Below are 23,102 nucleotides of genomic sequence, written 5' to 3'. Positions count from 1 at the left end.
CTATTAATTCTCTCTCTCTCTCTCTCTCTCTCTCTAATAAATAACACAGTTAAAAGAGTCCATCGGATTGAGGACAGGCACTACGGGTGCAGAGACTCAGCACATGGGCGTCCACGTCCGTTTGCCAGCTCCCAGCACTCCCTACCAGTGTGGGAGACGAGTTACTTAGTCTCTCGCTGTTCTGTTTCCTCACCTGTGACACAGGGATGTTGATAGCCCTCCCTGATCCCCCCGGTGACACCCGGCGAGCGGTTGAGTGAAAACACCCACAGCCTCAGAGCAGTACCCAGCACGTGAAAGATGCTTGCTGCGTTTATGACAATTTCACAAAGGGTTCTAGTCAGTGGTGTTCACTACATGATGAGTCTCAGTGGATAACGGGTCTGGATCGAGCAGAGGAGAGACAGCATGTAAATGTCCAGAATAAATTTGGAAAATTGCAGAAAAATTCACTTGGCTAGTTTTCCTTGCTTCAGATTAGAAATGTATTAATGACCTGTCATGACCAGAAATCTGGTAAGTATTTGGAGCGTAAATCTAGATATCCATGGTTACCTGCTGGAGAGTTCAAGAGAGTGATCGATATTAGTTAGGCACATGAAGTGACTATTACATTAAAAAAAAGTTTTGTTTTGCTTTTTTGAGAGAAAAAGAACACGAGCGGGGGAGGGACAGAGAGAGGAAGACACAGAATGGGAAGCAGGCTCCAGGCTCCGAGCTGTCAGCACAGAGCCCGACGTGGGGCTCGAACCCACGAACTGTGAGATCATGACCTGAGCTGAAGTCGGACGCTTAACCTGCTGAGCCACCCAGGCGCCCCACGAAGTGACCATTAAAACTGATACACCTTCTTCACAATAATGTGGCCCAGTGACATTTTTTGAGATAGTGACTTTTCAAGACAGTGACATAGTCCTGATGGCTATTTTGTTTTGCCCAGTCAAAACCATGCTGTGTTTTCTTTAATAGGAATTGTTTTTCATTTGTAAAATCATGTTGGCAAAGTTAAGAAGTATCAGGGGTCCAGTCTTTACAGCCCACTTAAGGTTCTAGTTCAATGCTAACATGGCTGGCATGGCTTTGGGGTAGGAAGTACCCCTCTGGGGCTGTTATAGCCAGAGAGAATGGTGAATGACAATTTACAAATGGTCCATGTTTGTCTCCAGACTCTGTGTGTGTGTGTGTGTGTGTGTGTACAGGGAACAGTAGAAAGATGAGGAAATCCTAGAGAATAGCGACACACAGAACAGAGAAAGAGAATTCTTTGAATTCCAGACCCTGTCCCAACTATTGAGGGAGAGTTAGCAGGACAACCTCCCTCCATCTATCACCCTCTGCTAGAGTGATCCAGGCAACGCAGGACACAGAGAGGCAGAGGCCAGTGGTACAAAGTCCGAAGCATTTATATGACGTGGGAGAACCCTGTCAGGACAAGCGCAGTGAGGAAGAAGGAAGGCCCTGAGGGACAGGTGAATAGGGGCGGGCACTTTGAGAGCCTCACTGAAGAGAAGCAAACTTTCCTTAGGAATTTGCTGGCACAGACTCAGTACCCACAGCGAGACTTCTTCTTGGAAGTGGAAATTGGTCCAGACGCAGGAAAGGGGTTCAAGACGAGTGTGGAGTGGTGGGGACGGCCACGCAGAGCTGGAACGGCCGGGAGAGACAAAAATCCAGGGAGCGCCAGAGCAGAGACTGTTTTCATAACCGCACCTGCAGATTTTTAAAAAAATTCAGCCACAAGTGCTGCTGTCTCACACCACTGCTATTTTCACTACTTTCTACTACTCATTGGCCATCAAAGAACAGACGCTGTCTCAGTACTTTACGTATTGGCTTGTTTAACCTTTTCACATTTAAGAGGTAGTTACTAATATTTTTGTTATCGTTCTTCTTTCCAGAGAGGAAGAAAGGAGGCACAGGGAGGTTGAAAAGTGGTGCCTTCTTACCTTCTGTATTTTCTTCCGGTTGTCAGTTTCAGGGGTTCAGTTGCTTGATCTGTTTCTCTCGGTAGATCCAGAGTTGAACCCAGTGCTTAGCATAGACGCGGTGATTACTGCTGAATAAATCGGAGTAAAATTAGAATGCCTCGTGCACGAGTCTGCATCGCTTGGCGGCTCAGCGTCTTGAGTATTTACAAAGGTAATAACGCCATTCGGGGGATTGCGCGATGTATGACGCGAGTCGCCGTGTGAAGTCGTGCTGCACAGGACATGTGCAGTCGGCCGCGGTCCGTATTATATGGAACGGAGAACGGAACTCAGGCCGTAGATTGTGCAGTTTAGACAGGGGTGTGTTCCAGATGGCCTCCAGGGTGGCAACGTGGTGACCACGGGGAAGTAGAGGAGGAAGGTCCCCGACCACAGATCTGCACGCTTAGTGAGGCCAGCACCCCGTGAAATGTGACTTGTCCCCTAAATGCAACTACAAATTGGACTGAAGTGACAACGCTGACAGCTGACACCTAGTGTAGCCAAGTGTAAGCCCGAGGGAAGCTCGCCGTGCTGGCGGGCGGGAGAAAAGGAGATTGTAGGAGTGCAGGGTGGTGGAGGCTGGAGGGACGCTGTGGGCAAGAGGCAGGGGTGTATGGGGCTCGGGGTGTAGTTGATCTCCCGGCTCTTTACCTCCCGGCCTGGAGGCCACGGTGCCGCCTTCCCGGGTGGTTGGCAGCATCTGAAGAACAAGGTTTCACTCTGAAGGCAGAAGCACTTGGTGGTGTTGGTTCCCTTTTCTCCGCGTGAAGTGATCTTTACCTTGAACAGTATTAGGTCACCGGGAAATGTTCCTGGCTCTCAGCCGTGTTTCTGGCCCTATGATAAACCTGGAAAATGCACGTTTCCTTAAATTCTAGTTATGGGGGGTTCCCGTGGCTACCCTTAGAGCCTTGAACTCAGTCATCTGATCTCGCACTGCTCACCTCGGAGTCAGAGCAGTAGAAGGTTGTCGAGCGCTTCTTGAAAAGGCCACGTTTTCACTCTTTGCAGCCATAATGACCTCAGAGGCGCCTCCAGGCTCTCGCAGCATGACCCTCCTGCCCAACCGCCCGAATCCAACTTGGCTGTGCAAGGGTTCTGCCCCGCCTCCCGTCACAGACTTCCCCAGGTTCTCTGGCATCTAGTGTTGAACTTGCTGGCTGGAGGCTCTTGGTTGGTGGCTTTGCCCTTTTAAAAATAATGGGCCTGTGATTTTGCTCTCTTCAGTCCTTCGTGAACCTACTGAACTTTTCAAAATGTCAGAGAAAGAGAGGCAGGGAGTCAGTCACTGGGTAACTTTTCTCCTCCAATATTCGGAGGCAATCATCAGGACTAAAAGTTTGTCTTCTCACACTTACTATTCTTTAGGATTCTATCATAGACGTGTTGTCTCACGGTGCATCTGCCATTTCCTGGGTGTCCTTTCCTTTCCCAAGATGGGCAATGGCCTTTCTGGTTTAAACGGGAGGTTGGCGACCCCTGGAGGGGGTGAGGCGGACCGCTGTCACCGTGGTCATACTGACTCTGTGCTCCGGAGACTGGCTCTGCTCTCGCCCCACTGATACCTGGGATTTACAATTGTGAATGAAGTAGGAGAGAGTAAACTCTTTCCCGTGCCCCGTTGTCAGGTAAGTAATGGACGGAACCCACAATGAAAACCCCAGATTCTGAATGCTTGTCTGGGCTTGGCAAGTTACCGTGTTATTTATGCTATTTAATGAAAGTGTCTTTGCCATGTTGATACTACGTAAAATAATTTTGTCCACGTGAATTTCTGTGCTGTCTCCATGTTTACCAAGTTGGTTAATGTGGGCCCCTGATTTGATTGTAAACTTGGTTCCATCCATTTCTATTCTCCTTTGATTCCATTTGAGCTAGTGTGTGTCTGTACCTGATGTGGTCGTCGATGTGGTTTCATTTGTTCCATGCCATTGGCATTGGGGTTTTATTTTCAGGGGGGATGCCTCATCTGAGTTTTGTCCCCCTGCTAGTTTTTCTCCCACTGTCTTTTCAGATAATCAAATATATTTTGCATTCCACTTGAAATTCATTTAAATTTATGTTTTCAAGAACTGTTCATGTTATTTTAGTGTTTTCTTTCTGGGTTACAACCTTGAACACAGTCTACTGAGATTTAACGTTGTTACTTTATTTAAATACAGAAAGCTGCTCGTTTTTGTCAAATTTATATTTAAGGATTACTATTTTAAGCACAGGGTAAATGAATTTTTTTTCAAATTTAATTTTCCATTTTTAGTTGATAGAATGAGAAATAATATTTCATTTTGTGTAGTGACCTCATATCTGTGGCCTTATTCCTTGTAGTTGTTCTGAAGATTCTTTTTCTAGATGATCACAGCAGCCGTGAATAAAGACGGTGTGAGTTCTCTCTTTCCATGTGTTACTTCTCTTTCTTGCCTTATTTCATTAGCCAGGAATCTCCAGGACAGCTCCTGTGTTAGCGGTAGAATACATAGTGTGGCGATAAACATTACTACCTTTAAAATACTGTTTTCATTTTTGCCTTAAGCAGTAATATGCCTTCTAAATAAATTATGAGAAAAGAAAACATATTTACAATCTTTTATATTTGCTGAAATATCTGCCAGTTCTGATTGGAGCTCTTTATTCCTTCAGTAGGTCCCTGAACTTTAGGCTTGAAGAACTTCCCCTATCATTTTGAAACAGTTGCTTTAATGTTTATTTTTATTTATTGAGAGAGAGAGAGACAGAGAGAGAGAGAGAGGGAGAGAGAGGGAGAGAGAGACAGAGACGGAGAGAGCACAGCGGGAAAGGGGCAAAGAGAGGGTAAGAGAATCCCAAGCAGGCTCCACACGGTCAGCCCAGAGCCCGATGTGGGGCTTGAACTCACCAACCGTGAAATCATGACCTGAGCCAAAACCAAGAGTCCGACCTCAAGTGACTGAGCCATCCATGTGCCCCATTCCCCTTAGCATTTTTATAGGGCAGGTCTGTTGATGAAAAAATCTCAGTGTTTAAATCCGATCTGTTTTTTTTTTTTTAATTCTCATTTTCCAAGGATATTTTTTTACTGGGTATAGATTTCTTGGTTGCCTTTTTTCTTTTAGCTCCTGAAAATATAGTTTTGTTGTCTCTTGGCTTCTATTGTTTCTGACGAGACATCAGCTGATATTTCTGTCATTTTTCTTTACCCCTCTATGTGTGCTATGTTGTTTTCCTCTAGGTGCATATGAGATTTTCTCTTTAACTTAGGATTTTAGCAAATTTATGGTTGGCAAGATTTATGATGGGCGTAATTATGGTTTTCTTTTTGTTTATGTTGCCTGGGTTTCATTGAGTTTCTTGGATCCGTTACTGGTATTTATCACCATATTTGGCAATTCTCAGTCATTATTTCTTCAAATATTTTCTGCCCCATTATTTTTTTTCCCTCCTCAGTCTTGGACTACAGTTGCACATATGTTAGGATGCCGGGCATTCTCCCACAGTTTACTAAGACTGTACTAGCTTTACATCAGCCTTGCTTCTCTCTCTTGTTTAGATCGTATTATTCCTGTTGACCTTTATTCTGCTGCCTTCAGTTTGTCAGTAAGCCTGCCCGTTAACACCTCCTCTCGGATACTGGGTTTGTCACTTTCGAGCTTCCGTTTGGTTTCCCCATTCATTCATTCATTCATTCCCTATGAGCACATTTTCCTTTAAGTCCTTCAATACATTTATAAGAGCACCTCTGGGGTTCTCATCTGCTCTTGTCAAAGTCTGGGACATCTTGGGTTTAGTTTCTGTTGACCTTTGTTTTTTATTTTTTTTTAAAGGTTATTTATTTATTTTGAGAGAGAGGGAGAGAGAGAGAGAGAGAGCAAGCAATCAGGGGAGGGACAGAGAGAGAGGGAGACAGACGAAATCCCAAGCAGGCTCCATGCTGTCGGCCCAGAGCCCAGACGTGGGGCTTGATCTCATTAACCATGAGATGATGACCTGAGCCTAAATCAAAAGTCAGACACTTAACAGACTGAGCTGCCCAGACACCCCTCTGTTGACCTGTTTTGGTTTTGATTTTGGGTCTCATTTTTCTATTTGTTTACATGCCTACTGACGTTGTTTACTGTAATCTGAACATTAAGAATGAGACCACATGGAGACTCCGTGTTTGTGCTCCATGGTAGCAATCTGAATTTGCTCCAGGAGGCAGTGCCCGTGTCTGAATTCAAGCCAACTTGTGTCTTGTCTGTAGCTGGCAGCAGTTGAGATTCGATTCGGTTCCTTCTGCTTTCAGCTGCGGTGTGTTTTGCGGGGCCCTCTGGGCCATCCACCTGCATATGTGTATCTAGCAATCCCCCCAACAGCTTGGGTAGAATTTATGTGCAGATTTCGTGTTCACTCCCCAGTGGCTCCCTCTCTTCCAGGATTCACTTTAACTTTCCAGATGCCCTGCCTTGGGCCTCATGCAGATGGGATAGTGCCCTTCAGAAAAAAAGGTGCAAATTCATAAATGTCACCGTTGCTTTCCCATGTTTCCAGTGCAGATCTCCTCTGGTTCCTGCCTGCTTCTGAAATATTTTGTCCAAGTTTTATAACTGTTCTCTGAGCGTGGGTCCAAGGACTCTAGTCTTCACTGCTACCGAAAGCTGGCCCTTCCTTCTGAGAGTGTTTGAAGATTAAATTTTTCATATGACATTATTCATCCTACACGATTCTAAAGGTACGATCGTCGTCACCATCAACATCGTCATCATTAACATTTTTTTCAACATTTGTTATTTAGCTACACTCAGAAGGATTGTGTGACACTCCATGTTGAATACATAATCAGCTGTAGCAATAATAGCATCACATACTTGCCCCACTGTGGTCAGCCGGAAAAGGCCTTCAAAGGTGTCTAGTAAGACGTCCAAATCCCCAGAATGTATGAATATGTCGTCTTACACGGTGAAAGAGACTTTCTAGCTATGATTCGGTTAAGGATCTCAAGATGGGGAGATTTCCTTGGACTGTCCAGGTGGGCCTGATGTGGTTGCAAGGGTTCTTATAAGAGGAGGCAGGAGGGTCGGAGTGGGGAGAGGGTCATTTGATGATGAAGCCAAGGGGAACAGAGTTGGAAACAGAACGTGATCTTTCTGACTCTGAAGCCGGAGGAAGGAGCCATGAGCCAAGGAATGCAGGCAGCCTTTAGAAGCTAGAAAAGGCAGGGCAGTACGTCCCTTCTGCAGCCTCCAGAAGGAACACAGCCTTGTGGACTTTGATGTTGGCCTAGAGAGGCCCATTTTGAACTTCTGGCCTCCCAAACTGTAAGGAAACAAATTTCTGTTGTTTTGAGCCATTAAGTATGTCATCATGTGTTGTGGCAGCTCTAGCACACTCATGCCTCCCGAAACGATTTTGTTGTAACTTTCATTTTATAAAAAGGAAACAGGCACGTGGACCTTCCCGGGTACAATATGCTTAAAGCAACTCGTCAGAGACTTACTTCTATATCGTCACTACTTTCTGTATATTCGTATCGGTCTCTTACTGAAAATGACTCTATTGCGCATTTAGGCTCAACACTTGGAGAGCAATAAGGGGTGACAACGACGGTTTTGAGAAGCGATGCCCCTAGTAAGGAGAGCGAGGGAGCCCCCGAAGAAGCTGTGTTCACCGTCCTCAATGTCCCTACCTGCTCTGTTGCTGCTGGTAGTGATTTTACGTCTCCTCCTAAGGGTTAATGATTAGTGGAAGCTTATAAACCAGTTAGTATTTCTATCTCGGGCTGTTTCGCCTGGAGTTTCCCTTTATGTTATGAACTATTTGTAATAAGCTCAGTGCTAGAATATTTTAGGGTCTAACTGGCAGAAAGAGCTGCGTGCCCTCCAGGGTCACAGGCTAGGTATCCGATGAGTAGTTCTCACCAGGGGAATGTGGGAAGAAGTAATGTGTCTGTTGCGGGCCATGGTGGGCTGTGTGTGTTGTCTTCCCTGTTTGTGGTGACCACGGAGACCGCTCGTCATCTGGGGTGTTAGTGATGGAGGGGCCTGGACTCTGGAGTCACTCCTTGGAGAGGAGTCTGCCAGGGGATCTCTGCTGGACTCTAACAAGAGGACTTAAATTGTGTTCTGCCATTGACGCTCTGGGACCATTAGGGCAGCCGCTCTTATCCACTCATGTTTTTAGCTAGGAGATCACGCAGTCGTTAGATGGAGACAGAGAGGCTAGTTTTTGAGGATCAAAATGTAGCTACGAATTAGGGAGGGAACTCCCGTATGACACTTTAACATACATCTTTTATATTCCTGTATCATCCCTAGAAGATAAATATTTGGACAGGAGCCCAAGGCTCAAAATGAGTAATGGCTTTCCCCAAAGATAACAACCAGAAGTTGATGGGACTAGGATCTAAAGCCAGACCAGATTTCAAAGTCTAAATCTTATCACTACAATGCACTACTTTTAAAGTTTCAGAACTAGGGACTGCTATACTAATTTGGTTCAAGCTCTTCTTTTTTCCAGAGGGCCACAGGGAGTAAATGGCAGCATAAGTTGGTTTCCTGAATTTTTAATCTTGTGCACTAGTGCAATTCTCAATGGGGAGAAGGGGCATCTCATAACGTCTAGAGATGGTTTTGGTCGTCACGATGGAAGAGGTGTCATGGTGTCTAGTGGGCGGAGGCCAGGGATACTGCTGCACATCCTACTTTGCACAAGACAGCCTCCATACAAAACAACGATTCACCCCAACGCCCCTAGTGTTGAGGCCGAGAAACCCTGTTAAGGGGCGTACATCCACTATGTAGCAGAGACCGGACTCAAATCCATGGTACCACCACCGCACGATGTCTTTCTAGAAAGGTTAATTACCGCTGACCAGGGAACTCGGGTTCAGCCTTTTCACTGACCGCTTGCGAAGCCCAAGAGATAAGTAACGGAATCACGTCACACGTTGACCTTCGGCAGGCTGTGAGCTCTTGGAGTGCAGGGTCGAAGCCACGCGGTGCTGGTTTTTCAACGCCTACGTTACATAGTAGGTCTTTGATCCCCCGTTTATGAAGTTGCTACACGAATCATTCAGTGATTTTTCTGTCCCCCTGAAGTCGATCCTAACGACAGCCCCTTGTAAAATAACCTGAGAAAACTGCTTCATCAAGCACACATCTTCTCCCCGGTTGACAAATTGCACAGCCGTCCTCAGTCCTCCATGGAACCGGGGCCTGAAGATTAATTGTGCGGCCGAGTTCTTTGTAGAGCAGGCCCCGTGCGCCCTTAAATTCCGAGGGGTGTTTGCTCTCGTCCTGTACATTTATAGCTGCCTCCTCATTTCTTCTGAGTCTTGTAATTCCTGGCAGCTGCTTTCAAAGGACAGTCACCGCTCCAGTGGCCATTTTTCTGTGCACCGCGCCTTTCTGATTCCCTCTCCCGCCGCTCCGCAGCAGGGTCTGAGTTGTTATTATGTCTCGTTTCCATTTGGTACAGAATCTCTTGTGCAGAGGTGTTTCCTTAATTGGCATCTTTGCGTTGGGAGCTTGGAAAGTGGGTGCCTCCCTTGTCCACCTTTGTCTCCACCTGACCCCTGGCTGCCCATCCCAGGCCTCTCTCTCCACTCCTCTGCATTTGGGGCTTATCTGGGGTTCACGGTCCTCCGAAAAAACAATTTCCACAGCCCGTGAGCCCACGTTATCTGAGCTGTATCTAAGGTATGTTAACCAATTAGAAAAATAAATGAGTGTGGAAAAGGAGGAGAGAGAGATCATACACAAGAGGTCCCAGCCCCCAAAAAGTGCTTTGTGGTTAGAAAAAAGCCCGGCAGAGGCCCGGCTCAGGGCCGGGGGGGTGGGGGTGGGGGTGGGGGAGCTGGCCCCGAGCGCTGCTGGGCTCTGAGTCTGTTGACCCGGTGACAACTGTTTCTGTGCGGACGCCGTGCAAACGGGTGACGTTCATCTGGGTAAGTGACGGAATTTGTAAACTGCCATGGTTTCCTTTAGAATAAACCCTTGTCCTACATAGATCTTTATTGTTTCGTAAAGAACTCCTGTTTGCACCAGAGAAATTTCGACTCCTGTACCGCGGTCCCATTTCACACACCAGTATGCTTAAAGTCCAACACCACATCCCCGCGGTGTGGTGGGAACCTTCCTTCACCCACCTGCCGGCCGGGCCCAGAGGACCTCAGGCTCGGGTGTGCGTGAAGTACCGTGAAGGGAGAAGGTGGGGGACGTGCTTGTTCTAGAAGGGCCCCAACGCCCTGGGAAAGTCTCCAGCGGCTCTGGGCTTCTTCCTCTTGGTCCAGAACACCTGTACCTCCCACCTCCCCCCCCAACGCCCAGCCCCACCCGCTGGCACCCACACCCCCAGCCTGGCTCTGCAGATGTCCCTTTGAGGGGCGCTGACGGCAGGTAGCTGGCACTTACCTGCATCCCTATCCCGTTCCCTTCTGGGCCCCTGCCCTGCAGGGGGCCAGCCTGCCCCTTCAGCCTCCTGGGGTGGCAGCCTCAGGGGCCCAGCCCTTTCGAGGGCAACGAGGTAGGATCCCCTGTAAAAGCCACGGATGCACGTGCAGCTACCCACGCCCCTGCAGACGTGCAAGAACATGGTGAGGGTGCACCGTAAGGGGACTGGAATAGGGACACGGGGACTGTTTGAGGACTCTGAAAAGGCAGAGGTGGTTATGTGCGTGATGTTTCTGTACCTGCTCCCAGCATGTTGTACCGGGTGGGATTCAGAGCAGCCGGCTCGACGGTGCTGACTGGGGAGACTGGGGGGGGGGGGTGGGGTCTGACGGAGGACAGGTGTGCAGCCAGGACAGCTATGGTTGGGGGAGGGGACGATGACCCCGTGGGGCTGGCCGGAGGGGCTTCCTGAATTTTATGTCTTGGTGACTGAGACTACTTGGGGCGGTTGGCAGAGCTCTTGGCATAGAGTAGCACCCAGCACGATTTGCTGAATCAAGAGTGGAGATGTACCATCTGAGCACCGATGCTTCTGTTTCTTGGCACTTAAAAAAAAATTTTTTTTAACGTTTATTTACTTTTGAGAGAGAGAGAGAGACAGAGAGACAGAGAGACAGAGAGAGAGACAGAGCTCAAACAGGGCAGGGCCAGAGAGAGAGGGAGACACAGAATACGAAGCAGGTTCCAGGCTCTGAGCTGTCCGTACAGAGCCTGACTTGGGGCTCAAACCCACCAACCGTGAGGTCATGACCCGAGCCGAAGTCAGATGCTCAACGAACTGAGCCACCGGGTGCCCCTATTTTTATTTTTAATTAAAAAAAATTTTTTAATGTGTATTTATTTTTGAGAGAGAGAGAGTGCACAAGCAGGGGAGGGTCAGAGAGAGAGGGAGACGCAGAATCCGAAGCAGGATCCAGGCTCCCAGCTCTCAGCACGGAGCCCAATGTGGGGCTCAAACCCACAAACCGCGAGACCATGACCTGAGCCGAAGTCGGATTCTTAACGGACTGAACCACCCAGGCTGTTTCTTGGCACTTTTCAAACATTTGTTTCGGAGTTTCTTATTTTTAAATGACTTAACACATTGTGTACCCTTTTTGGTGTATATCTATCTCCTCGTCATTTGTTTTAATGTACACGTTTACCAGTATATCATGTATATTAAAGTGCAATACGTCGGTGTATTACCGACATGATTATCAGACTGACCGTGGCCATCCCGGCAGAGTGTGTGAAGTTAGTTTCATTATTGACTTAGTAATTTTTGTGGAGATCTAAGTCACTTCAGGCATTCTAGAAAGAAGGGTAAGATTCTTTTGGATAAAAGGAGCTTTGAAGAGACTGTAGGAGAAAAGTTTTCAGGAAATGTTGGACATAGGATTGCGGCCCTTAGTATAAGTAGGAAAATTTTTAAAACTTGGCATCTAACAAAATTAAGGCACAGAGAAGAAGGGCAGAATAGAAAATATGAAAGAAGCTGCCGAAGGGGATGTCGGAATGAACGTCTTGGGCCGTGTTCTCACAGGAAGAGGGGAAACACCATTCGTGTTTCCTAACGGGAAACCTAATGGGAAACAGACCTAATGGGTCTGTCTCCGACGCGTCTACAGAGGTATCAAGGGGGCGCCCCCATGTGGGAAACGTGTTCTCCAAGAATCAGAAATCATTCGTTCATGCTTCGCTTCCCTTCCTTCCTTCGTCCCGTGCCCTCTTACTCTGCTCTCATTTTTGTCCACAGTGCTTTTCCCTTCTGAGATGACTCAGGACCCATTTACTGTGGCTGTCGTCAGGCTCTCCCCAGGTAGAGACAAGAGGATGTTTTTCCCCTCCTGGGCTATCGATGAGTGTACCTGTCTCTCCTAGGACAGGTGCAGAGAGGGAATTCGGAGATACTGAAGGAACGAGTACTCTTCTGTTGCTTCCATCCAGCAAGGAGCTAGAAACACAGGCCTGGTTCTCTGGCCTCAGGCTTCTCTGCGCTGGGGACATCAAGTAACAAGTCGGTCTAAACAATAGTGGGAGTATTCTCCAAGGGTTACCGATAAAGGCACTGGGGTCAGACAGGTGCAATTTTAGGCATATTCGCCAGTCCCGGCCGGCCGCACCTGCGTCCTTGCTACAGTCCCAGAGGGTCCAAACGGTTCCTTTCAGAGGAAGCACGATTGTTGTGCAGATTGGTTATAAGATGGGAGTGGGGATGGTCTCTGTCCCCACACGTTCGGTCCCTTTTGTCTGGCTAATGCCCACACCCGTCATTTACAGCAAACGTCTACCGGGTGCCTAGAACAAGCCACGTGCCCAGTTGCCGGAATTAAGGCCTCTCGCTTTTGTTTCATTTTGCTTTTGGGTCCTGACCCTGTGCCAACCCTGGTTGGAATGGTCTGGAAAGACAGTGTGCAGTGAGATGCTGCCATCAGCGCGGGAGACCGCCTACCCGTGCGGCTGGACCCACACCGCACACCCACAAGGGCAGTGCCGTTTGCCAGCCAGTGAGCTGGGGTTCAGGGCTGTTCAATCTTGAACCCAGAGTGGCTACTCCAACAAGTGAAGTACAAGAATGGGGGACGTGAGCCTTGGGCACAGTGGGGTTCTGCCACTGACTCGGTCCATGGCTCTCTATTTTTGTGTTTCTACCCAGAGGCTGCTGTGATACACACAGTTGTCTTTTTCTTTTCTTTTCTTTTTCTTTTCTTTTTCTTTTTCTTTTTCTTTTGAGATTCAAGTGAAAACCACAATGTGTTATGCCCAAGACATCTTTTGTTCTGTTTTTTAAGATGCATGTACATTTTAGGAGAAACCGTATCGCTGTTTCAGATTCACTCGCCCGGGAATCACTAGTGTTTTGCGTGAGTTCTGTTTGATTTCCTTAAACTTGAGCGAGGTTATGAACTGCCCCTGCTTTTGCTCTCTGTGAACGCAGTTCCGCCACGTTCCAAAGGCCAGTGAACCCCACCCTGAGGGCTGGGGGGTCACCGGGGATCAGGGCCGTGCATTTGGACTGGACACACATTCGGTCCACCTGGAGAGCCGCCCCACGGACACCGTGCCCCCTGCTCGGCCACTTCCTCGTTCCCACAGAGCCGGCCCGCGGGGCTGTTCGGTGGGACACTGTTCCCGGCTGCCGTGTCACATATTCAGGCCTCCGATTTGCTTACTTTTCCTCCTGTTAGAGGGGACTTCCTGTGTTCCCTTCTGCCTCATCTTCTCCCCTCCCCTTCCACTTGGCTCCTCTTTCTGTCCCCCCCACTGAAAGCCGCTCCGGCTCTGGGACTCCAGGTCTGATGGTGGGAGTTGAAAAGGCGGCCCGGAGCCCCCGGGGTGAGGGGCCACGCCCAGTGATAGCGCCTGTGCCCAGATGGGGTTGGGGCCAAGTGCGAGCCTTTACCTTGAAACATCGGCTGAGCGGTCTGTGTTGCAGAGCCCGATCTTGCTCGCCTCGTGAGAATGTGCGTCTTTCATGTCTGCAGGGTGAAAACACACAAACAGAAAGCCTGTTGCGTAAATGGGGCGCTTTCACACTTCCCTAATTAGAGTGTAACTCGGTTGACGTTGTAAAGTGGTTTAGTTGTGTGTTTCAAGAGCAGTAATTTGACTTCTGGGAACATACCCCGAGGGAGTAGTCTAAATGCCTCCAATTTGCTAGCTGTCCAAGCCCAAGACCGGCTGGGAGCCAGTCCCCCAAGCCAGACCGCGCTCAGATCGCAGCTCCAGCAAGGGTGACGAGGGCAGACCTGGGAAAGCCGCTTAGTGAAGTCCTGCCTCAGTTTCCTCCTCTCTAAAATGGGAGCAGCGAGAATGGCGACAGTCTCATGGAGCAGATGAGAGCATGTAACACACAGAGTATGGGGATTGGACACAGCAGGTGCTCAGTAAATGTTGGATGCTCTTCCTTGACATCTCTCTCCTTTTTAATTTTTAAAATGTTCATTTATTTTCGAGAGAGAGAGAGAACACAAGCCAGGGAGGGGCAGAGAGAGGGGAAGACACAGAATCCGAAGCAGGCTGCAGGCTCCGAGCTGTCAGCACAGAGCCCGACACAGGGCTCGAACCCACGACCCGCGAGATCATGGCTGGATCCGAAGTCGGACGCTCAACCGACTGAGCCCCCCAGGTGCCCCTTGGTCCTCTCTCTTTGCCTTGATTTCCTTATTTGGAGAATATGAATAATAACCGTGTTTACCTAGTAAAATTATTGTGGGGATCAAATAAAACGAGGAGTGGTAACCATGGTGCGGGGCGTGCCGTAAACGCACGATAGATGTTATTAGCTATTGCATTTGGGCAAAAACCTTTATGAACAAAGCACATATTGCTGTACTATTTCTGATGGCAAAAATGAAAAATAAGGCATCTAGAGAGATTCGACCATTTCATTTCCTTGATATTTAGAAGGCAAAATGATGTTGACAATGACTTTTTAATAGCACTGGGAAAAGCTATTTTGAAACACTAAGTTGAAAAACACAGGTAAGTCTTAAGTTATCATCTGAAAAAAATCTATCCACAGGGTCCACAAATCTAGAAAAATACACCAGTGTATTTATTAGCGCTTGCCTCTGTGTGGTAGGATTGAGAGTGTAATTTCTATTCTTTATATTTTTGTATCCTTAAATAAATTTTTAGAGCGAGAGAATGTTAGTTTTGGAAACCAGGGGTGGAGGTAATTCCTTTATGAAAGATCTTTAAATATTTTTTAGGCTTGGGTTTGACAAAATATTTCCCGTCTGTAAGACCATTCAAGAGCAGCGCAGTAATTGGAAGAACCGGGCTACAATAAGTAATTTTACAATGGCTGCCTAATATCAATTCAAGTAGCAAAGGAAGGTGTTATCTGCCCCCGGGTCCGGGGCACTTGTCCACGCACACCGTGATGGAAATTTAATAATTTATTAAGCACAGACACTGGCCCCCACGTGCTCAATAAATATTTATTAAATAGATGAATGATTGTATTAAAGATGAGGTTTGTCGTTGAAAGGAGGTTGAATCCCCATAACGTTATCTGAGGCTCTAAGAGAAGAGATGCCCCCAAGAGGGCTGTTTGAGCAGAAAGAACACGGCTCAGAACCCAGGCGTCCTGGATTCTGCGGACCGTGGAGACGATGCGTTCCCCTGCTTCGTTTCCTCGTCTGTGTGGTGAGTCGTTTGCAGCGAATGTCTTACCTAGTTTTCTCTCTCTTTGCGATTCAAACAATATGAATACAAAATAGTGACGGTTCGCCTTGGGTGAACGTAAGTGTGCAAGGTGGTTAGTACGTTTGATCTGGAGGAGACTTTTTCTCCCCTGTTGTGCCCAGAATGAAGATCAGATGCTTTCTGAGACCTGAATGGTGGACAGGACCTGCTCCCTCTACCTCTTCACCCCTTCTGCTCTGCACCTGCCCGCCCTCCACCCTGCAGCCCTGCACACTAGCTGGTAATGGTTCCAGACAGCCTCCTGCTCTCTCCTGCTGCACCTGCAAACACACCCTGGCCCCTCTGTGCAACCGTGCTCTCCCTGCACCCAGACCTGTCCCTCATCCTCCCGCCTGCTCCTCCCACGACCCCTCAGGTCGACCTCTTAGGGAGGAGCCCCCCACCCCCTTTCCCAGGCTGGACCTACTTCCTTTCTGTCGTGCTCTTGGAGAGCTGGGTATTCCTCCTTTTGGAACGCCCATCTTGCTTTGTAATTAAGCCTCCACGAGAGTGAATCTTTGATGAGTGCCTCTGTCTCCCACAGTTGTCTGTTTCCTCCATGGGAGCAAGTGTAATCGTTTAGTTTTGGTGCTCTGGATATTGAGGATTCTCACTGAGTATTTGTTGAATAAGTGACGGGCTGCTGAAGAAATCAGCTCAAGGGTGAACGTGTATTTATTCATCGACAGGAGAAAGGGAGGCTATGAAGTTCGAATGCCGCTTAGAGCTCTCTCTCCCTGAGTCCCCCCTCCCCGGGACAAATAAGCGGTACAGATGAAGTTAGCCGCATCTTAAGGTTTGATGAATGAGGCAGGATAAAGTCCAGGCAGGGTGAATAACTTTTTCAAGGGGCACATGGGTGACGGAGCTCCTCTGAGAACCTACAGCTGTTGTCTCGGAGAAGAAACGTGTCGGAAAGAACAGGATTAGGGCATTCTGGCCGAACGCGTGTGGCCTTTGCACACAAGAAGTCATGCATTTTAGGGTGACCCTGTTTTTTTTTTCTTTCTCCCTGTGCGGCTCAAGCAGTAAACTCTCTGGCACTGTCTTCCTTCTGGTCTCTTCCGACTAGGAGAGCAGCCAAAAGATGAAGGCCTGGACCTCAGAGAGAGGGGACACCCGTGGGCACGCATCACTCTGTGGGTTCCTGGCCAGCAAACCGGAACCCCGTGTGGAGTGTCAGAGACCCCATCTGATGACAAAATAGCATTTTGCTTTCCACTGTCACTGTCTTTTTAGGAATATTTCTTTCCCTTGGGGTCTTACGTAGAGGCAGTTGTCCACTGAGGCAAGATTTGGACGTTCCTGCATCTGAAGGCAAATATAGCTTCCAGGCTGTTCTAACAGTGCCCTGTCCCACGGTTCTAAGGTGAATATCATTTCCAGGCTGTTCTAGCAGTCCTCTGTTCCATGGTTCTTTCCAACACGAGCCCTTGGCAGTAATAATCTCTTCCGTTTGTACAGGGTTTTCCCCATCTCGTTTGCTCCTCGTAGGTCTGTAGGCGTATTTACGTTCTCCTAAATGTCTTAGGATTCCAGGTTTATCTCCTGCCCCTTGCAGAGTGATGGACATTCATAGCGGGTATTTGCTGAAGGGACAGATACCTGACTAACTCCGTGAACCGACGAACAACCCTTTGCAATAAGGACTGTGGTGGTTGCTGGGTCTGATTTGCATACAGCTGGGGAAAGAAAAGATTTAAAATATCAAATGACTTTGTCAAAGATTCATTCTAGGTAATGAATGGAAAGATTTCTGGCTCCTAGTTCAATGCTATTTACATAAGTGAGTTGTTATGAGATTCTTACATGAGTAGCTTTTTTGGTACTGATGACTTATATTAACTTTTTAAGCAGCTTCGAGGTATAATTTACATGCACAATCTTACCAACTGTCGGCACCCAATTCAATGATTTTTTTTGTGAATTTAAAAAGCTGTGTAACCACCACTGCCATTATCTACTTTTGGAATAGTTCCATCCCACAATGAAGGTGCCATCGTCTTGTTACCACTTAACCCCTGCTCCCAGGCCAGGGGATCCTTTATCCTGTGTCTCTAGAGGCATACTTTTCAAAAAAAAAAAAAAAAATTCACGCACATGGAATTATATGTAGTCCGATTGTATGTGGTACAAGATGTAGTACTTTGAGTCTCGCTCCTTTTTAGGCTTATCCCTGTAATTGTTCATTACTCACAAGTTGGTGGGTGTTTGGTTGGATTCCAGTCTTTGGGTGTGTGGACATTCTACCATGAACATTTGCAAATGTGTCTTTTTGTAGATGCGTGTTTTCATTTCTCTTGGGTAAGTACCTAGGAGTGAATTGCTGCCTTATGGTAAATTTCTGTTTATTTTGTTAAAAAATTGGTGGGAGCGCCTCGGTGGCTCAGTCAGTTGAGTGTCCGACTTCAGCTCAGGTCATGATCTCACGGTTCCTGAGTTCGACCCCCGCGTCGGGCTCCGTGCTGACGGCTCGGAGCCTCCTGGAGCCGTCTTCCGATTCTGTGTCTCCCTCTCTCTCTGCCCCTCTCCTGCTGGCACTTGGTCTCTCTCTGTCTCTCAAAAGTAAACAAACATTAAAAAAAAAAAAAAGAAATTGGTGAACTGTGTTTCAAAGTTCCTGTACCATTTCATACTCCCAGTCTTTTTGATGAAAGCCATTCTGGTTGAGCATGTGGTGGTGCTCATTGTGTGTGTGTGTGTGTGTGTGTGTGTGTGTGTGTGTGTGTGTGTGTGTGTTTCTTTTTGTGGTCTTTTCCTTGAGAGGAAGAAGACAGAATAACTGTCATTCACAATTTGTCCTATCAATTTTTTAAAAGAGATGTAAACTGCAAGTGCAATTGCTGAGTTATTTAATTCTTCATTCAATTCTGTCAATTTTGGTTTAATGTACTTTGGCGTTGTATTATTAGGTGCATATGCATTTATAAGTTTTCTATCTTTTAATATAATGACTCGGCCATTAAGGGATTTCCTTTTTCTTTCTAGTTATATTTCTTGTCTTAAATTTTGTTTTGTCTGATATAACTGTATCTCTTATGGTTAAGGTTTACATGGCATATATTTTTCCACCTTTTTACTTTCAGACTCTGTGTTTTTGAAACTAAAATTTGCCTCGTGTAGATGGAATATAGTTGCATCTTGCTTTTTTAATATTTTATTTTATTTTTTTTAATTTTTTTTTTCAACGTTTATTTATTTTGGGGACAGAGAGAGACAGAGCATGAATGGGGGAGGGGCAGAGAGAGAGGGAGACACAGAATCGGAAACAGGCTCCAGGCTCTGAGCCATCAGCCCAGAGCCCGACGCGGGGCTCGAACTCACGGACCGCGAGATCGTGACCTGGCTGAAGTCGGACGCTTAACCGATTGCGCCACCCAGGCGCCCCAATATTTTATTTTTGAGAGACGGAGAGAGAGAGAGAGAGAGTGAGGCGCGTAGGGGAGGGGCAGAGAGAGAGACACACGGAAACTGAAGCAGGCTCCAGGCTCCGAGCTGTTCACGCAGAGCCGGACACGGGGTTCGAACCCACAAACCGTGAGATCATGACCTGAGCCAAAGTCCGGTGCTTAACCAACTGAGCCACCCAGGTGCCCCTGCATCTCGCTTTTTAAACCAGTCTGCCAACCTCTGCCTTTTGGTTGAGGTGTTTAGTCTGTTCTCGTTTTATCTAACTGTTGATATAGTTATATTTATATCTGCCATTTGCTATTTGTTTTCTGTATTCTTTCTTTCTTTCTTTCTTTCTTTCTCTCTTTTTTTGCTCTGATCCTCATTTACTGCTACCTTATTTGTGTTAAGCACATATTTTTTAGTATACCATTTTTATTCATTTTTTTTTGCTATATTTTAAAGTTGTTTTCTAATGATTGCTTTAGGATTACAATATACGTCATATAGTAGGACAGTTCAGATTAATGGCACCTTAAATGTAGAAATCTATTCTCATGTCACTGCATTCTCTACCCCTCCTTTGTGCTGTTATTGTCATAAATATTATATCGGTGCATATTATATATTATATATATAATATATAATTATATTATATATGTATTATTATATTATTATAACATTATATATATACTATTATATATATTATATATATAATTATATATTATATTGTATAACTAATACTACCCTGTTATAACTTTTTAACCAATCTTATGTCTTTTGAAGAAGAGAAGATATATGTTTGTAGTCTTTTTTATGAAACCTCCTATTTATAATTTCTAATTCTTTTAACTTTTTTCCAGTGGATTTAAGTTACCATCTATGTCCTTGCTCTTCAGCCAGAAAGCTGCCTTCAGTATTTCCTCCAAGGTATGTCTGCTACCACATATTCTCAGTCTTTGTTTGGGAATGTCTATTTCACTTCCGTTTTTGAAAGGATAGTTTCACTCAATAGTGAATTCTTGGTTAATACTTGTTCTTAAGCACTTCGAAGACGTCTCTCCATTACATTCTGGCCTGCCTTGCCTCAGTTGACCAATCAGTCAGTACGTGTATCCGTATTTCTGTGTATGTGATGAAGCATTTTTCTCTGTGCTTTTGAGATTTTCTCTTTGTTTTCGCTCTCCATGGTTAGAGATGTGTGTAGACGTGGACCTCTGTGTTTTACTACGTGGGATTCAACAGACCTCTTGGATCTGCCTATTAGTGTGTTTCACTAAATGTGGGAGGATTCCAGCCTCGTCTCATTATTTTTCTTCCTTTTTCTCACTCTCGACTCCTACTGGAACTCTTGTCACAGGTGCAGATTTGCTTGGTGGTGCCCCTTAGGCCTCTCTCTTCGATTCAGTTTTCTTTATTTTCTTCACCCTTTTACTCTGTTGTTCAGATTGGATTCTTTCTACAGATCCTTCTTCACGCTCACGGATTGTTTCCTTTACCAGCTCCTGTCTGCTTGTCGAGCCTCCCAGTAAAATTTCCATTTCAGTTATTGTACTTTATGACTTCAGAATTTCCACTGGCTATTTGTTATTGTTCCTGTGTCTTTATTGAGATTCCCTACTTGTGGAGCCATTTTCATCATATTTTTATTTAATTCTTCAAACACAGCTTCCATCATCCTTTGAGTATCTTTAGCCGCTTTGCATTTTTGTCTGCTAAATTCAACATTTGGGCCCACTCGCGGTTTCTGCCGACTGCTTCCTTCTCTCCTCCTGAATGTGGGTCACACATCCTTGTTTATGCGAGCCTCATAAGTTCTTACTGAAGACTGGATGTTTAGATAATAAATTGTTGCAACTCTGAATTTTTTCTCCAAGGGCGATCGTGGTTATTCTTTTTGTTTTGTTTTGTTGATAGCAATTTGCCTCACCTCAGTCTCCTGTCTCTGTCTCCCCTACGGGATCTGGGAAGACCTTTGCTCGCTTTGTTTTCAATTCTTATTTTTAGCTTTTGGTCTGGCTCACTAGGAGTCACTCTTGAGTCTCTACAGGTTATTTTTCAGCCGGTCATTGCTTATAGTTTGGGCTCCAACTCTTGTGGCAATGAAGTTTCCTCCCTCTGCTGATGGGTCTGTGTGCACAGGCTGAGGAACATGGGCAACGCTTAGGTGACCTTTGTCTTTCTAAGCTCTACTGGGCTCTCCTGAGCCGGCAGGTAGGGTGAAAGGAGCCCCCAGGTAAAGGAGGCTCCAGTGGCTGAAATCCAAAATTCAATCATTTTTCATGAGTAAACACTTCTCCACGTGTTTTTGTTTGTTTGTTTGTTTGCTTGTTTTGGGTCAATATTCAGAGCTCTTAAAATGGTTGTGTTTGATATTTTTGTTCAGTTTAATATTTGTTTTACCAGGAAGAGGGTTTGCTGACCTTTTCACTTTGATGGCACTGCAGGTCTGTTCCCAGATTTTATCTGTTTTTATAAAGCATGTTAGTATGGATGTTCTAGATAGAAAAAAAGTCAAAATGCAAAAGTTACTCTAGAGAAAAAGATGATGTAAGAATGCTACAGTACCTTTTATCTGGTGTCCTCTAATTGTTTCTTTAACTTCCTTCTATGTTATTTTTCTTTTTTCGGTGGGAGGCGGCAACAGTCCTAGGCAGATGCTTCTCTCTTTGCAAGTGCCGTGACTTCTAGAACGCACGTGATGGGGGAAGAGCTGAACTCGTGGGCTGACGTGCCGTGGGAGCCCCTCGCATTCCGTCGGCATAAACCCATCTTAACTTCCCTCAGGTGTGAACAAGAAATCGGCAGGAGTTTGAGACAAAAGACACCTTATTTCACTTCCTGTCTTGGTTTCATCTGAACTCGGACGGCAGAGCTAAAGCTGGGAGTATGTGCGGCTGTGGTTTTAACCCTGACTTACACAGCCGTGTGAGAGCTGGACCGAGTCATCTTGAAATGCTTGGAAAACATCCAAGACCGAACATTCGGAGGTGCAGACTTTTCCCTCTCTGTGTGCCTCCCCCTCTCAGCCCACGATGGGTGTTCATGCTGACGCGCCGCGGGAGGAGTGTGTTGGGGGGCACCGCGGACACATGCGCACACAAAGGACGTTTCCCAAACGAGGTGGTCTCCTTAAATTGTCATCTTCACAGCACTCATTTTCGACGGTAATCTAATTTTCTGATGAGAGGGGGATCATTTAAATGGACCTGATCTGTCTTTCAACTCCTTGTCAGAATCCGTCCTGGGGACCCAATTTCCTGGTTCAGCAGGGAGCATTTGTGCGTGGCCAGCGCCGCCGTGGCCCTGGACAAAGGACAGCGATAACAGACTCGCAGGTGGTTATAATAGCTTCAATTATAGCAAACAGAGGCAGCTGGGCTGTTCTCAGCACACGCCAGCTCAGCCAAGTTCTGGCCGCTAGCTCTCAGTTTCTTTTATTTGACAGCAAGAATGTTGAGGTCCCGTGGAGGTGCCCTCTAGGCAAAGGGAAGTCTGTGCCAACTGCTGAGGTTTCTAACGTCTGAACTGTGCTGGCATTTGCTCCTGGGAGAAATCATAGGGCTTGAACGCATGTTCTAATCAAATAAACATTGCTTCTTTCTTTCTCTCTGCCTCCCTCCCTCCCCCTCTCCCTCCCCCTTCTCTCCCTTCCTCCCTCCCTCCCTTCCTCCCTCCCTCCCTTCCTCCCTCCCTTCCTTCCTTCCTTCCCTCCCTCCCTCCCCTACTTCCCTCCCTCCCTCCCTTCCTTCCCTACTTCCCTCCTTCCCTCCCTTCCTTCCTTTGTGCTTTTCATTACAATTTAGCTTTTGATGACTTCAATGGCAGACTGTCTTTTGTAAGTTACTTCTTCTCGCCATTGGGTGACATTTTTACTCCCTTGTTGAGAAAAACTTGGGAAAAAGCAGTTCCTTTCTGCTATACAAATCTTTGTAGCACAGTGTATTAGAAATAAAAAGAGGTGAGAAAGAAAGAACTGTGGTGAGCGGGAAGCTGGGGTTTCTGTCTAATCCGCACGAATTGCAGCAGCCGTTTGCCAATTAAAGTCAAATGTGAGTTTCAGATACATAAAGTATTGAGCAATGGGGAAAAAGGGCATTTTATTTCAAACAGCTTTTATTCCGTTCTTAATGTTTTTTCCACGTTTAAGCTGTTTTTTTTTTTT

General features: G+C 46.5%; 1 long non-coding RNA gene across 2 annotated transcripts; it reads right to left on the bottom strand.

Moving 5' to 3' along the window:
* Window positions 1-1,385: 1,385 nt before the first annotated feature.
* LOC123579802 lies at window positions 1,386-22,065 on the bottom strand. Of its 2 annotated transcripts, none has more exons than XR_006702965.1 (4): window positions 21,506-22,065; window positions 13,758-13,833; window positions 1,947-2,056; window positions 1,386-1,710 (listed from the first exon to the last, which is right to left on the bottom strand). It is a non-coding gene; the product is annotated as an uncharacterized LOC123579802 (long non-coding RNA). The 2 variants fall into 2 exon arrangements; XR_006702966.1 differs by having other exon boundaries at window positions 1,947-2,053; window positions 21,506-22,061.
* Window positions 22,066-23,102: the final 1,037 nt, after the last annotated feature.

The sequence above is a fragment of the Leopardus geoffroyi genome, chromosome A3, assembly GCF_018350155.1.
Source record: "Leopardus geoffroyi isolate Oge1 chromosome A3, O.geoffroyi_Oge1_pat1.0, whole genome shotgun sequence".
NCBI classification, from domain to species: Eukaryota; Metazoa; Chordata; class Mammalia; order Carnivora; family Felidae; genus Leopardus; species Leopardus geoffroyi.
Note: the sequence above shows the minus strand (reverse complement) of the source record. Positions and strands in the feature narration are given on the sequence as shown.